Genomic DNA, 14,683 nt, shown 5'->3' with positions numbered 1-14,683 from the left:
TGCAGATGTTATGATTGTCTACATAAATGAACCGAAAAACTCTACCAGGGGACTCCTACAGCTCATAAACACCTTCAGCAAAGTGGCAGGATACAAGATTAACTCAAAAATATCAGTAGCCCTAATATATATGGATGATAAATATGCTGAGAATGAAATCAGGGAAACATCACCTTTTGCAATTGCCACAAACAACATAAAATACCTAGGGGTAACACTAACCAAAAAAGTGAAAGACCTGTATCATAAGAATTTTGAGTCTTTAAAGAAAGAAATTAAAGAAGATACCAGAAAATGGAAGGATCTTACATATTCTTGGGTAGGTAGGATCAACAAGTAAAAATGGGAATCTTGCCAAAAGCAATCTACAGATTAAATGCAATCCCCATCAAAATCCCAACACAATTCTTCACAGACCTTGCAAAATCAATTCTCAATTTTATATGGAAAAACAAAAGACCCGGGATGGCCAAAACTACCCTGTACAACAATGGAACGTCCGGAGGCATCACCATCCCCTATTTCAAGCTCTATTATAGAGCTAGAGTCCTGAAAACAAGCTTGATATTGGCACAAAAATAGACAGGTAGACCAATGGAATCAAGTTGAAAACCCTGATATTAACTTGCACACCTATGAACACCTGAATTTTGACAAAGAAGCCAAAGCTATACAAAGGAATAAAGAAAGCATCTTCAACAAATGGTGCTGACATAACTGGATGCTGGCATGTAGAAGACTGCAGATAGATCCATGTCTACTGCCATGGACAAAACTTAAGTCCAAATGGATCAAAGACCTCAACATAAACCCAGCCACACTGAACTTATTAGAAGAGAAAGTAGGAAATACCCTTGAATGAATTGGTACAAGAGACCAATTCCTGAACATTACAACAGTAGCACAGACACTGAGATCCACAATTAATAAATGGGACCTCCTGAACCTGAGAAGCTTCTGTAAGGCAAAGGACACAGTCATCAAGACAAAACGACAGCCCACGGATTGGGATCTTCACCAACCACACATCCAACAGAGGGCTGATTTCCAAAATTTACAAAGAACTCAAGAAGCGAGTCTCCAAAACACCAAATAATCCAATTAAAAAGTGGGGTACAGAACTAAATAGAAAATTCTCAATAGAAAAATCTTAAATGGCTGAAAGACCCATAAGAAAGTGTTCAACATCCTTAGCCATCAGGGAAATGCAAATCAAAACAACTCTTAGATACCATCTTACACCTGTCAGAATGGCTAAAAAAATAAACACCAATGACAGTTTATTCTGGAGAGGTTGTGGAGAAAGAGGAACACTCCTCCACTCCTGGTGGGAGTGGCATCTTGTACTTCCACTTTGGAAATCTGTATGGTGATTCATCAGTAAATGGGAATCAGTCTACCACAAGATCCAGCAATTCCACTCTTAGGCATATACCCAAAACAAGCACATTCCTACAACAAGGACATCTGTTCATAGCAGCATTGTTTGTAATAGCCAGAACCTGGAAGCAACCTAGATGCCCCTCAACTGAAGAATGGATAGAAAAATGCAGTCCATTTACACAATGGAATACTATGGAATTCAATGGAAATAAAGGCAATGGAATCTTGAAATTTGCAGGCAAATGGGTGGAACTAGAAGAAACTATTCTGAGTGAGGTAACCCAGTCACAAAAAAGGCAGGCATTGTATATACTCACTCATATGTGGATTTTAGACATAAAGGATTGCCGGCCTGCAGCCCAGGCTGTCAGGCAGGCTGGTAAGCAAGGAGGACTCTAAGAGAGACATACATGGTCCCCTGGAGAAGGGGAAAGGGACAAGATCTCCTGAGAAAATAGAGAGCATGGGGAAGGGGAGAACTAGGAGAATGAGAAGGGGAGAACAGGAGGGGTGAGGAAGACATGATGGGACAGGGAGGTTGATTTGGGGGAAGAACAGAAGAGAGCAAGATAAGAGATAATATAACAGAGGGAGACATTATAGGTTTAAAGAGAAATCAGGCACTAGGGAAATGTCTGGAGATCTACAAAGATGACACCAACTAACAATCTAAGAAACAGAGGAGAGGCTACCTTAAATGCCCTCTTCTGATAATGAGATTGATGACTAATTAATACGCCATCCTAGAGTCTTCATCCAGCAGCTGATGGAAGTAGAAGCAGACACCCACAGCTAAACACTGAACTGAACTGGAATCCAGATGCAGAGAGGGAGGACTGGTGAACAAAGGGGTCCATACTAGGCTGGTGAAACCCACAGAAACAGCTGACCTGAACAAGGGCAAACTCTTGGTTCCCAGACTGATTGCTGGGAAACCAGCATGGGACTGATCAAGACCCCCTGAATGTGGGTGTCAGTGAGGAGACCTTTGAAATCTATGGGGCCCCTGGTAGTGGATCACTACTTATGGTTACCATAGGAATGGACTTTAGGAGTCCATCCCACATGGAGGGATACTCCCTGAGCCTAGACACAAGGGGGTTGGCCTAGGCCCTATCCCAAAGAATATGACCGACTTTGAAGATCCTCTATGGAAGGCCTCACCCTCCCTGGGGAGCAGAAAGGTTATTGGATGGGTAGGGTGTTAGCTGGGGGTCGAGGGGAGGAGGGGAGGGAGAGGGACCTTGTATTGACAAGTAAAATATTTTTCTTTCTAATAAAAAAGAAAACAAACAAACAAAAAATAAAACATAACAAAAAAGAAATCAAACAGGGAAGGAACTTGGAGGCAGGTGCTCTTGTAGGGGCTATGGAGAATGCTGCTAACTAGCTTGCTCAGCTTGGATTTTATTTTCTTAAGGACATTTGTTCTTTTTTATGCAATATATTTTAATCATATTCTTTTATCTCCTCCAATTCCTCTCAAATATTTCCCACCTTCCTACCCATAAAACTTCATGTTCTATCTCTCTCAAAAATCAAAATGAACAAAATAATATCATTTTAATATAATTTTATCATATTATAAATTCTATGTATTTTGATAAGTTGGCACTTATTAACTAAGAAACACGAATTGTTCAGTGAAAAATCTCTCATATTGTCTGTGTGTATATTATCACCTGTTTCCTTTGTGTCATTTGTATTTGCCAATAGTTCAAACTCTAGACAGTTCTGTCTTTGGCTCAACATCCTCTCAACATGTTATATGAGTATTGCTAATCTCCTCTGAGAATTGTGTATCCAGTATACATACTTGCATCTTGGCAGAGAGGAGATCTGGTATCCTGAGTATGAATTAAATGCCAATTGTCTTGTACCAGGCTCTCTTACTACATCCATGGTGTTTTTCTATTAGCATATATCAGTGAGTTTTAGTCTGGTAGCAATTTGCTTCTCTTGTTGCACACCATGAAAGTGGACTAATGTCTGAACATAACTTTGGTCCTTAAAACTTAAGGATAAGTTTTATGTGATGCACTAAATAGTGCTCCAAACAAACCATTATCAGGCACCAAACACTGATAATGTGGAGACTGAAAACTATTGTGTAAGCCTCAGATTTAACTTAGGCTCAGTATAGAGCTAGATAAACCACATCGCTTCAGAGAGTACCATAGCTGAAAGACCTTGAATACGAATAGTTGGGGATAGTGGTCTGAGAATCAGAAGGGGAGAAGCCAAAGAGCTCAGAAGACTCCCCTGTCCTTGTGCACTATGACCAAGGAAATACAGGGTGGTAAATATGGTACTCAGTTATAATACTAACCAATGAGAGTCACTTGCTATGGAGACAAATGTTTATAATATGATCTCATATATACATGGCAGAGCTCTCTTCTCTTTGGGTAGCTTCAAATTCTCCAATCGCTTTCTCCATGGAAAGAAAACAAGTACTGTTACCTGCCTTAATTTTTATCTTTTTCTTAATTTTCTCTCTCAAAAATTTGTTTTTCAGTTGTCTTTCCATCTAACCCAGGGAAGGCTGAGTTGGTGCTATTAGGTATGACAATCCTTTAAGTTAAAGTGAGTTTGAAAGTCTTCTCAGCTTCTATCCAATCTCACGGATTATGGGGATCAAGGGATCAGAGAGATAAGTAGTTATTAACACAGACACTGTTCTGTTTTTAAAGCCTTAGCTCCTTTTTATCTACTCCTTTGCACAAATGGTTGCCAACTCAAAACATACCAAGAACTAATAGACATAATCTAGTTTTAATAAGAAGAAAACTTCTCAGACATGAATCATCCAGAGTTTCACAGTGTGTCAACAGCAAACTCATTATTATAAGTCAGATTTTCTGATGCCCTTTTAGAAAGAAAATGAATATTGCCATCATGACTTGTAACTATTACATGACAGGGCACAGATTCCAAATTCAGATGAATGCTTGCTCTGTTGAGAAGTTTGCTCACAAAAGTCTTGTCTGGCCATCAAAGTGTTCAGCTAACATAACTGCGAAAATTAAGCTTATGTGGAATTATGGGAAACTAATAATAATGTCTTAAATTCATACAATAAGCACATACTTATAAAGCTATTCAAGTCTTCCATGGTATACGGCCTATTAAAATTCCCTAACAGAACAAGGGCAGTCATGTATTAAATACTTCCCAATAAATAAGACTGAATGAAACTCAAGTCACACATAAATATATTGGGGTGGACATGAATTCTGGAAAGGCAATCATTAATATGATTATTGGCTCAATACAGGGAAGCATATTGGACTTGGTTTTCATTCCTAAAGCAAGCTGTGATCCAGATGATTATAAAGCTACTGGGGACAAGGAAAATTCACTAGTATTGACATAACAAAAAAATCTACTGCAACTGTTATTACAATTCTAGCATCTTCTCAGCAGAAGGTCAAAATGTAGATCTTTTGGCATGTGAGATCACAGGTTTTACTTCCTTGTAACAATCAAGCTAGTCAGAGATCACTACTTATTTCAAGAAAAAAAGAATTTTGAGTAAAACAATAATTGATGTTATAAAATTGAAGTAATCTTTCTCTCTCTCTCTCACTCTCTCTCTCTATATATATAAGTATGTATGTGTGTGTGTGTTTCCCTTCTCTTGATTTGCTGGTCTGGGATTATTTATTTCTTTTGTATTAACCCCTTTAGGTTGGAGTTTGGCTTTTTGTGCCTCTGTAGGGATGGGTTTTTAGACAGATATTGCTTAAATTTGGTTTTATCACAGAATGTCTTACTTTCTACATCTATTGTGATTGAAAGTTTTGCTGGGTATGATAGATTGGGCTGGCGTCTGTGGTCTCTTTGAGTTTGTGGAACATCTGTTCAGGCCCTCCAACTTTTCAAGCCTCTACTGGGATGTCAAATATTCTAATAGGCCCTCTGCCTTTATGTTACTTGGTCTTTTTTCCTTGTGGCCTTTAACATTCTTTCTTTGTTCTGTGCATTTAGGGTTTTAATTATTATGTGCTGAGGGGAACTTTTTTTCTGACCTAGGATATTTAGTTTTCTGTATGCTTCTCAAAACTTGATAGGTATTTCTTTCTTTAGGTTAATGGAAATATGGAACAGTTTACAGATCAGTAGCAAGAAGTGATTAGCTGAAATCAACCACCTTTATCTGACTTCTCTTCAAGTCTCCAACCTTAGATATTAGGAATTATTTAATTAATATATTAAATGTATTTAAGAAGGGTTATATACGGGCGTTTGTGGTGCACGCCTTTAATCCCAGCACTTGGGAGGCAGAGGCAGGTGGATATCTGTGAGTTTGAAGCCAGCCTGGTCTACAGAGCGAGTGCCAGGATAGGCTCCAAAGCCACACAGAGAAACCCTGTCTCGAAAACCCCCCCAAAAAGAAGGGTTATAGAACAAATATGAATAAAATAAGGAAGAATTTATCTTTCTGATCATATTGAATTAAGTGTTTCCTGGGTTTCTTAGGTTTTCAAAGAGAAGTTATAAGCACTGACCATGGAAATCTTTGCTGTAGGGAAGTAATTGTTAACTAGGAATGATTATATCTCCTTTAACAACATTTTGAAATTTCTACAGATGAGATAAGGGAATTTACTACTTGACCCATTGAGTGAAAACAAGATGTAAATGTAGACTTCATATAATGTATAATGTATAATGTATAATATATACATAACTTAACATAGCATGCTACAAGAACACTTATCCACCTCAAAGTGGTAATGCCAGAAAATTCCTGCTGTAGTCTTAATGGCATTTTCCCCATAGAGATTCCATTGTCTCACATATATTTTTCAAGTCTGTGGCTCAAAACTTTGTGTGTTTAAACAGGCAGCACAACTAGTAACTGTTGAACAAGCATTGAAAATTTGTGCTTTATTTTCTTTGTGCTCACTTGGGCTATACATTTGATTTTATTTTCTCAGAGATCTATGAACCATTTGGAGGCTATTCTTGTCAAGTTATTGCTAATCATATAATTTACAAAAAATTAAATCTCTCATATTTTATAAATTCGTTGAAATGTTACATGGTATTGCTTAAGTATGTATTGATATTATGTGTCAAAGAGAAAACTATTGTAATGCTTCACATTTACAAAATATTCATGCTACATATTAACGTAATAGGCAGACTATTACAGATAAACAGCAGTGCTTTTACAGATAACAGATGTGTTTTACTAGTGGTGATATACAGAGTTTGAATGATATACTGAACTAATAGGATTTATCAGCTTTAGATAGACAAGAATTGCTTCATACTTAGGAGAGCATTTGTTAAAGACAAAGATAATGAGATGTGTTGTTCATTGTGCATTAAAATGATACAAATGTTTTAGGGGTGTAATAAAATTATGTTTTAATATTTCTTGATATAATTTTGAATTTGCTGCTCCCATTTGTCCATTAAGGCAATGCATTTAGTTTTTATTGGGTACAGGCAGTCCAAGAAATTAAAATGTAATTGTCAGTATTAATGAATGTATAATCAATATATATCTTGGTGAGATAAGTAAAATAAGAAAGATACAATCAGACACCTTGGAAGTCAGCAATAAGTACACTGTTTCTGCTCAGTAACTCCTGGACTAATCACACAGTGGATCAAAATCAGAAGGCATGTGAGCTCAAAGGGAAATGAAACAAAACACAATTTCCTGACAGGTAAAACTGAGCATCACATTCCAGACTTTGAAATCACCCAAACTTTGGTGATAATACTGAAGTCTTTATTTATTATCTCAATGTTCTTGAGCAGAATACCTCTTAGGATCCCAGGACTTTTATCTATATCTATACAGGGAGAATAATAATATTTGGATCAAGAGTTTATTGTGACCAGTTAACAATGGGTTAATACATATAAAAAGATTATTAACATTTTTGATGCTCTCCAATGGTAAATCATGAGTAAAATTTATTGTTTCATTATTCTTTCACCCAATTTATCTTCACTTAGGCTTTAGGCTTCACTTAATCCATAAGTTTAAAATAAATCCCAGTAGGTCGTGCTGTTCTTATGTAGGACTTGTTGGGTTAGGTTTACTTTTTTATTAGTTCAAATTAGAAACAAAGTTGCTTCACATGTCAATCCCCTCCCCCTCTCCTTCTCCTCTCCCCAACACCCCACCTCATCCCCCCTCTGCTCCTCAGGGAGAGTAAGGCCCTCCATGTTCCCCAGAGCCTGTCATATCATCCTGGGCAGGGCCTATGCCCTCCCCCATGTGTCCAGGCTGAGAGAGCATCCCTCCATGTGGGATGGGCTCCCAAAGTCCCTTATGCCAGGGATAAACACTGATCCACTACCAGGGGCCTCATAGAGTGTCGAGGCCTCCTCATTGACATCCACAATCAGGGGTCTGGATCAGTCCCGTGCTGACCTCCCAGACATCAGTCTGGGGTCCATGTGTCATTTCTACTATTTTATTATTTGAGGTGGTATTTTAATTTAACAGTTTCCAACGATTTACAAAAAATAATTATAAAGGTCCAAATGTTGACATTTCACAAAGAATCAGTTTTGATGTGAGCTACTCATTGACAAAAGACATTTCATCAGGTGGGAAGCACAGAAGGGACAAAGTGCCTTTTTCATATAGAGCCTTATCTCAGTTGGGCTTTCAGTGCTATAATAGATTATGTAAGACCACATTGCTCAACAACTCAAAATGGAGTAACCTATTTCTTAGCTTTTTGATATCCTGTGGTATCTGGTATGGACATTGTTATCTTATAGAATAGCTCCATTTTAACCCCCCTATATATACATATAGTTTGACTGGCCTTGAATTCGCTGTGTAAACCAGGATAGCCTCAGATTCATAGAGATCTGCATGCTTGTGCACACTGAGTGCTAGGATTTATAAAGTGAGACAGTGTAGAATTTATTGAAAAATAATTGATTTTTATACTGCATTTAAATGTGTATACATAGACTTCAGTGTGTTCATGTAAGCGTCTCTCTCTCACACACACTTTTAAAAATAGAACTGTGGGATGAGTATTTGTCAAAACACCACTTACATTAGCGTTATGGTACTTTGCATTCTGGATTCTGTCAATAATGACTTTAGAGAAAATAAAATGTAACTTAAGTTGTGGTTTTGTGATATTTAAAGGAATCACTAATTTTTTAATCCTGAAAAAGGACTATAGAGGATGGACATTGGGACAAGAAAACATTACCTAGGATGTTTCAATCAATAATGTAGATCGTAGATTATGGTAGTTAGGAATAGCATGGGTGTAGATAATGAAGATTTGTTAGACCCTGAGTATACAACTAATACAAGTTATAACTCAAGGACTGTTAATGGAAGAAATTCGTACTGTGAAGAAAAAAAGCATAAATAAAATGATACTTTACATTGCTTTATTCTTTATTCTTTAATTTCTACTCATATTTACATATCCATCTCCCCATTCCCTCTCCCTACTTTACATTTTTAGGCAGAGAAACAAGACAATAGACAGTGCTTTATTTTTAGAAGAACAAGTTTGAAGGCATTGTCACCAATTTGGTTTTGTATGCATTGACTTGAAGATCCTTGTTACACTTCCATGAATGATTTTGATGTGTATTTCAACTTAGAGTTTGAATTATCAATCAATCAATATATCTAGCTGTCTATCTATCTATCTATCTATCTATCTATCTATCTATCTACCTATATCTTTATCTATCTATCCATCCTTTATTTCTTCCCTGGAATCTTCAGCATATTCATGTGTAAAGACATGTGGGTGGATAAATTCTCATAGCCACTGAAAGTATACACAGTGTAATAACCCCTGGCATGTTTAAAAATTTGTGTGCAAGTGTGTGTATGTGTAGATTACATACTCTACCTTTTCCCAGATGCACCAGTGCATCAAGTACAGATTTTGTATATGTATAGACAAAAATATTTCTTTATTGTAACATAGTTTGTCAATTTTATTTTTAAGACATTGCTTAATTTGGTAATTTGGAGAAATGAAAGTACTGAATTTTGGTTGAAACATAAGAACTACAGTAGCTGTTTAAACAAATGAGCAAGCATTAATATAATACTAACAAAAAATCCAAATAAATAGACTATGTAAGAGGATAGATTCCAGATTGCATTATTGTCTACTTAGTTCAATTATAATCTCCTTCATGTATGAAACAATTATTTATACCACATCTATATAAAATCTTATCTAATACATTGACATATATCAAAATCTATATTGAAGTAAATTTTAACTTATCATTTGCATATTTCCTGAAATTTAGGAATGTTCAATGAGATGAAACTTACAGGAAAATTTTTTACAAAGTACAAGTATCACAGGTTAATCAATGTGCTAATCTGTAGATAATAGGTAGATAAATGGCCTGATAGGGCTTCATTACACTGGATGATTTTCTTAATAATAGGTGTCAACACTTGCGAGGCAGAGACAGGAGGATCTCTGTGAGTTCGAGGCCAGCCTGGTCTCCAGAGCAAGTGCCAGGATAGGCTCCAAAGCTACACAGAGAAACCCTGTCTCCAAAAAACCCCAAAATAATAGCTGTCAAAGAAGTACACAAATTGTACCATTACCTACTAAAAGACTACTGTTTTCCAAATTCTAAGATATAGGGACAGAAATGACCCTAATTTTGTAACACCATGTATAAAATTTAACTTTGAGTGTGTCTACTCTAAGCTCTCCTTAAATGCAGTCTGCTCAGCTCCACAAATAGCAATGCTACTCTAGGATTCTTTCTTTCTTTGTTCCTTTTCCCTGTTTAATGTTGGCTGTTCCTCAAGTTACTACAGATGAATTTTTGCCAATGTATTATCAAAGATTTTCATCAAAATAAATTCATTTGAAAACAAGAGGAAGAAAAGAAAGCAAGAGCACACTGACAATTTTTTTCTAAAGCAACTTTGTACTACAGGCTTCTCAATCAGGGAGTGTTAAAATGTTAACATTCTATTTTGATATTTTCATTGCTTTTTTTCATTCTGTTATGCCTTCATCTTCAGTAGCTCAGTGATTTCCCCCATAGAAAGGATTCAGAGGGCATAGACAGATGGTGACTTCACCAGGGAGTTTAGAAAATGGTCTCATTCAGTCCATCAGTGTAGAATTATGAAGAAATAATCCCAGCATGAGCTTAAGCACATTCTGCCTTGAAGAAAGAAATGAGTAATAACAAAAATTTGAATAGTTCTCCACCTTGGTGGAATGTGTCTAATTTGGTTTAGTTATATTTGATCACTTCCTTACTCCTAAGAGTTGTATTTTAATTCCTGTTTACCTGGATATGTGTGGTATTTTCTTGCATCATTCTCATGATTTTTATATCTAGCCATCCATTCTTGAATGAATCCCTATATATTGTATGAGGTTCAATGTTATCTCAATTTTTTTTTCCTTTGGAGACAAGGTCTTACTCTGTTACTATGGCTTGGCTTGTGTGATATATGCTGTGTAGCCCAGTAGCCAGAGCTAGCCTCAAATGTGCAGCAGTCTTCATGTGTTTCCATACTGAGTGCTGAATCTACAAGTATATGACCATGTGCCAGGTTTTAAAAACAAATTTTATCTTACTTTTTGAGACTCTCTCTCTCTTTCTCTCTCTCTCTCTCTCCCTCTCCCTCTTTCTCTCTCTCTCTCTCTCTCTCTCTCTTCTCTATCTAGTCCTGGTTGTCTTTTAATATAATCCACTTTGATTATTTCACAAATTAGATGCACAAATTTAACATATAAAATGTTATGTATGTATAAATATACTCAGATTTGCACACATGTATACATATTTCTATGTATTCTTCTATTCAATATGGAGTTCTTTGTAAATCTCACTGTCTTTAAATGAGATATGTTTTTCCACCTATAGTGTATTTGTCAAATTTTAGAGAGATTTTGCACTGTCACAACCTGGAATAAAGGAAGCCCTATTGGCATCTAACAAATGCAGTCTATGAATGCTGCTGAGTTTTTTACAATTTACAAATCACATACCTCTGCCAGAATATACAATGTGTCATCTAGCCAAAATTGTCAATAATGACATGTTTCAGCGATTCTTGCCTAGTACTAAAATGGCTATGGTTTAAGCATTTCTATACAACATGAGAGATCTGTCAAATTAATGCAAGTTAATAAACCCCATGGAAAAGGTAGATAAGAAAGTGCTGGGAACTTTTTGCTTCATTGTGTAGACTTAATCCTTACATCAATAAGACTGAACTTTTAAATATGCCCAGGTTAATATATTATTTTTCTATGGAAAAGGCCAAGAAGCTTTGGTCATCCATATATAGATCGTGTGTGTGTGTGTGTGTGTGTGTGTGTGTGTGACATTTATATATTATATCTGTTCATCTGAAGTTGGGTTACAGAGTTGTCATGCCTGGTCCCTTCAGACTTGATATCTGAAAAAAGACACAGGGAATGAGAATATACCCTTCCTTTTTAAAGCCTATAACATGTGATAAACATGAGATTTCTAAAGATAAACTTCCTATGGCATGAATTAAATAAGGATTGGAGAATTAAAGGAGGCATATTAGGAGGAATTTAGATTTTTCAATAGAGACTTTTGTGGTTTGTGACTGTATTTTCTACAATGGTTCTTTTGGGGGAGTAGAAAATAACTATTGCATTGCTTTTTGAATTTTTTTTGAGGTTATATACTGTCAAATTTTTAAATCAAAGCTAGAGATATTTCTGAGAGAAACAGAAAAATAACATTAAAATCATCCATTTAATATTTATGTATGAATACATGTATGCACACAAACACATACACACAAACTTTTAAACAGAAGATCATGATATATATATATATATATATATATATATATATATATATATATGGCATGGTGTCATTATTTTTATTTTCATTCATCAATATTTTGTAAACTACCTTTTATGTCATTTCACATCCCTATTTACATAACTTCTGTACATTCTCTTCCATGGCTTTGCAGATCTTTATCAAGTGCACAGTTTTGTGGATCATTTAGTTATTTTTGTTGTTGTTGTTTAACAAAATGCTTCCTATTAACAATGATTCTTCAGTGACAATATTTGTGCATGTAATTATATGTATGTTCTTTTTGATATCTCCGTAGGATATAATAAAATATCTGTTAATGATTTTTTTTAAATTGAAGCACAATGCTAATTGCCCCTCTAAAAATCCTGGCATAATTTGTATTCTTATTCATGCACAAATATTCATACATCAGTTGGAAGTCCCCTTGTTCTTTTATCTTTGTTAACATTTTCTCTCATTTTTAATGTCATGGGAAAAGTAAAACATTTTCATCTACACATTTAATAAAAAGTGAAAAAGAACAATATTTCATTTTTCATAACTATTTTCAATTGTTATTTGTCAACTGACTTTTTGCACTATTAATTACTCACCCACCCCATTTTGAAAATACTAGTGTTCATCTTATAGGTTTTATTCATAAATAGTTTTGAATATTGAAGAAACTTATCTTCAAATGTGTTGCAAGTGGTTCCTTCTCAACTATCTTTTAATTTCAATTATGTTATTTCAAGCCAAAAAGTAGCTTCAGCTTTTGCTCAGCATATTTAATTTTTTAATAATTTCTTATATGCTTGTAAAGCCTAGAAAAGTATGCCCCACGTTAAGATAATACAATCACTCACACTTAAATATGCAATCTATGTGGAATCTATTTGAGGGCATTGCAATGCAGTACTCAAGCTTAGCAGTGAATACTTAGGCCTTTCTTTCTTTTTTTTTTGTTTTTGGTAAGAAAGACTTGTACTGAGGTCAGGCTCTTCCATTTAATTGCCAAAGGACCTTAAGAAAATCACTTAACCTCTTGGATACTGTTTCTTCATCTGTGAAACTGGAGAATTATATTTTTAGCTCATAGATTTGTGTTCAAAACAAAAGAATTGGGTCAAAGAATTTAGAACAAAATGTGAAAAGTACTTTGTATGCAATTCATATTAGTTGAGTTTCATCTTACAACCATTATCATTCTGAGTAGATAACCACCCTCCCACATGATTTATTGATTAGTCGTCTTTTAGCAAAGATTGAAAATGATGCTTTCATTACAAACTTAATGGCAGTATATAATTAGATGCATGTCTAAACTGTTTAATTAGTTCAATTGTTCTGTCTGTACAGATCCATGACATAATTACAAGGATAAAAGAATTAAAATAGTTTTTCATATCTGTTGTGTCAAGACTCTATGATTATGCCTCTAATTTAATATTTGCTAACAAATCTTATGTGTGTTATGCCCAAACAAACTTTGGAATTACTTGGTTAATATTCATATACAAATTCAAAGAGTCCCACTCAATATTATTTGAAATTTCTTATTTATTTATTTATATATCTGAACAGCAGTTTCTTTTCCCTCCTCTCTTCCTAGTATGTGTCCTCATGTCCCCTCTGCCTACCTCCCAATCCACTCCTTCATTTCCATTCAGAAAAGGACAGGCCTCCTATGGATATCAATAAAACATGGCATATTAAGTTGTAGTAAGACTAAGCACCTCCACATGTATTAAGGCTGGACAAGGCCAACCAAATGCCACCAAAAGATTCAGAGACAGCCCTTACTGTCTCTGTTAGGAGTCCCACAAGCACCCCAAGCTACTCAACTGCAATATATATGCAGAGTCAGTCTCATGCAGGCTCCCTGGCTGTTGGTTCAGTCTCTATGAGCCCCTATGGGGCCAGGTTAGTTGAGTCTGTGGGTTTTCTTCTGGTGTCCCTGAGCCCTCTAGCTTTTACGATCCTTTATTTCCCTCTTCTGCAGAATTCCTGAGCTCTGCCTGGTGTTTGCTGTGGAACTGCATCTGTTTCCATCGGTTGCTGGGTGAAACCTCTCTGATGACAATTAGGGTAGTTACCAATCTATGAATAGAGCAGAATCTCATTAGGCATCATTACACTGACATTTTTTTCTTCAGCTGTGTCTGGTTCTGTCAAAGGTCTCTGGGTTATCCAGGAAAACGTATTAATTGAAGACTAATTTTGAAATTAACCACCTTCATTTCTGATATGTAATAAATATTTGGATATTTTTCTAAAACATTAGTATGGTATTGTCAAAAGAATTTTAGATAATACTAAGATCCTTTTTATTGCTATAATTTGTTACGATAAATCTTTCCGCCAAAAGCCACCTGAGCCCCAATGCCACGTGTGAACTTTATACCAGCTGCCCACCTGAGTTAGGGCCCAAATGAATACACAGAAACTTGTATTAGGTTCAAAGATGCTTGGCCAATGACTAGGACTTCTCATCTGTTAG

The sequence above is a fragment of the Cricetulus griseus genome, chromosome X (assembly GCF_003668045.3).
Source record: "Cricetulus griseus strain 17A/GY chromosome X, alternate assembly CriGri-PICRH-1.0, whole genome shotgun sequence".
Taxonomy (NCBI): Eukaryota; Metazoa; Chordata; class Mammalia; order Rodentia; family Cricetidae; genus Cricetulus; species Cricetulus griseus.
This window is presented reverse-complemented; position numbering follows the sequence as displayed.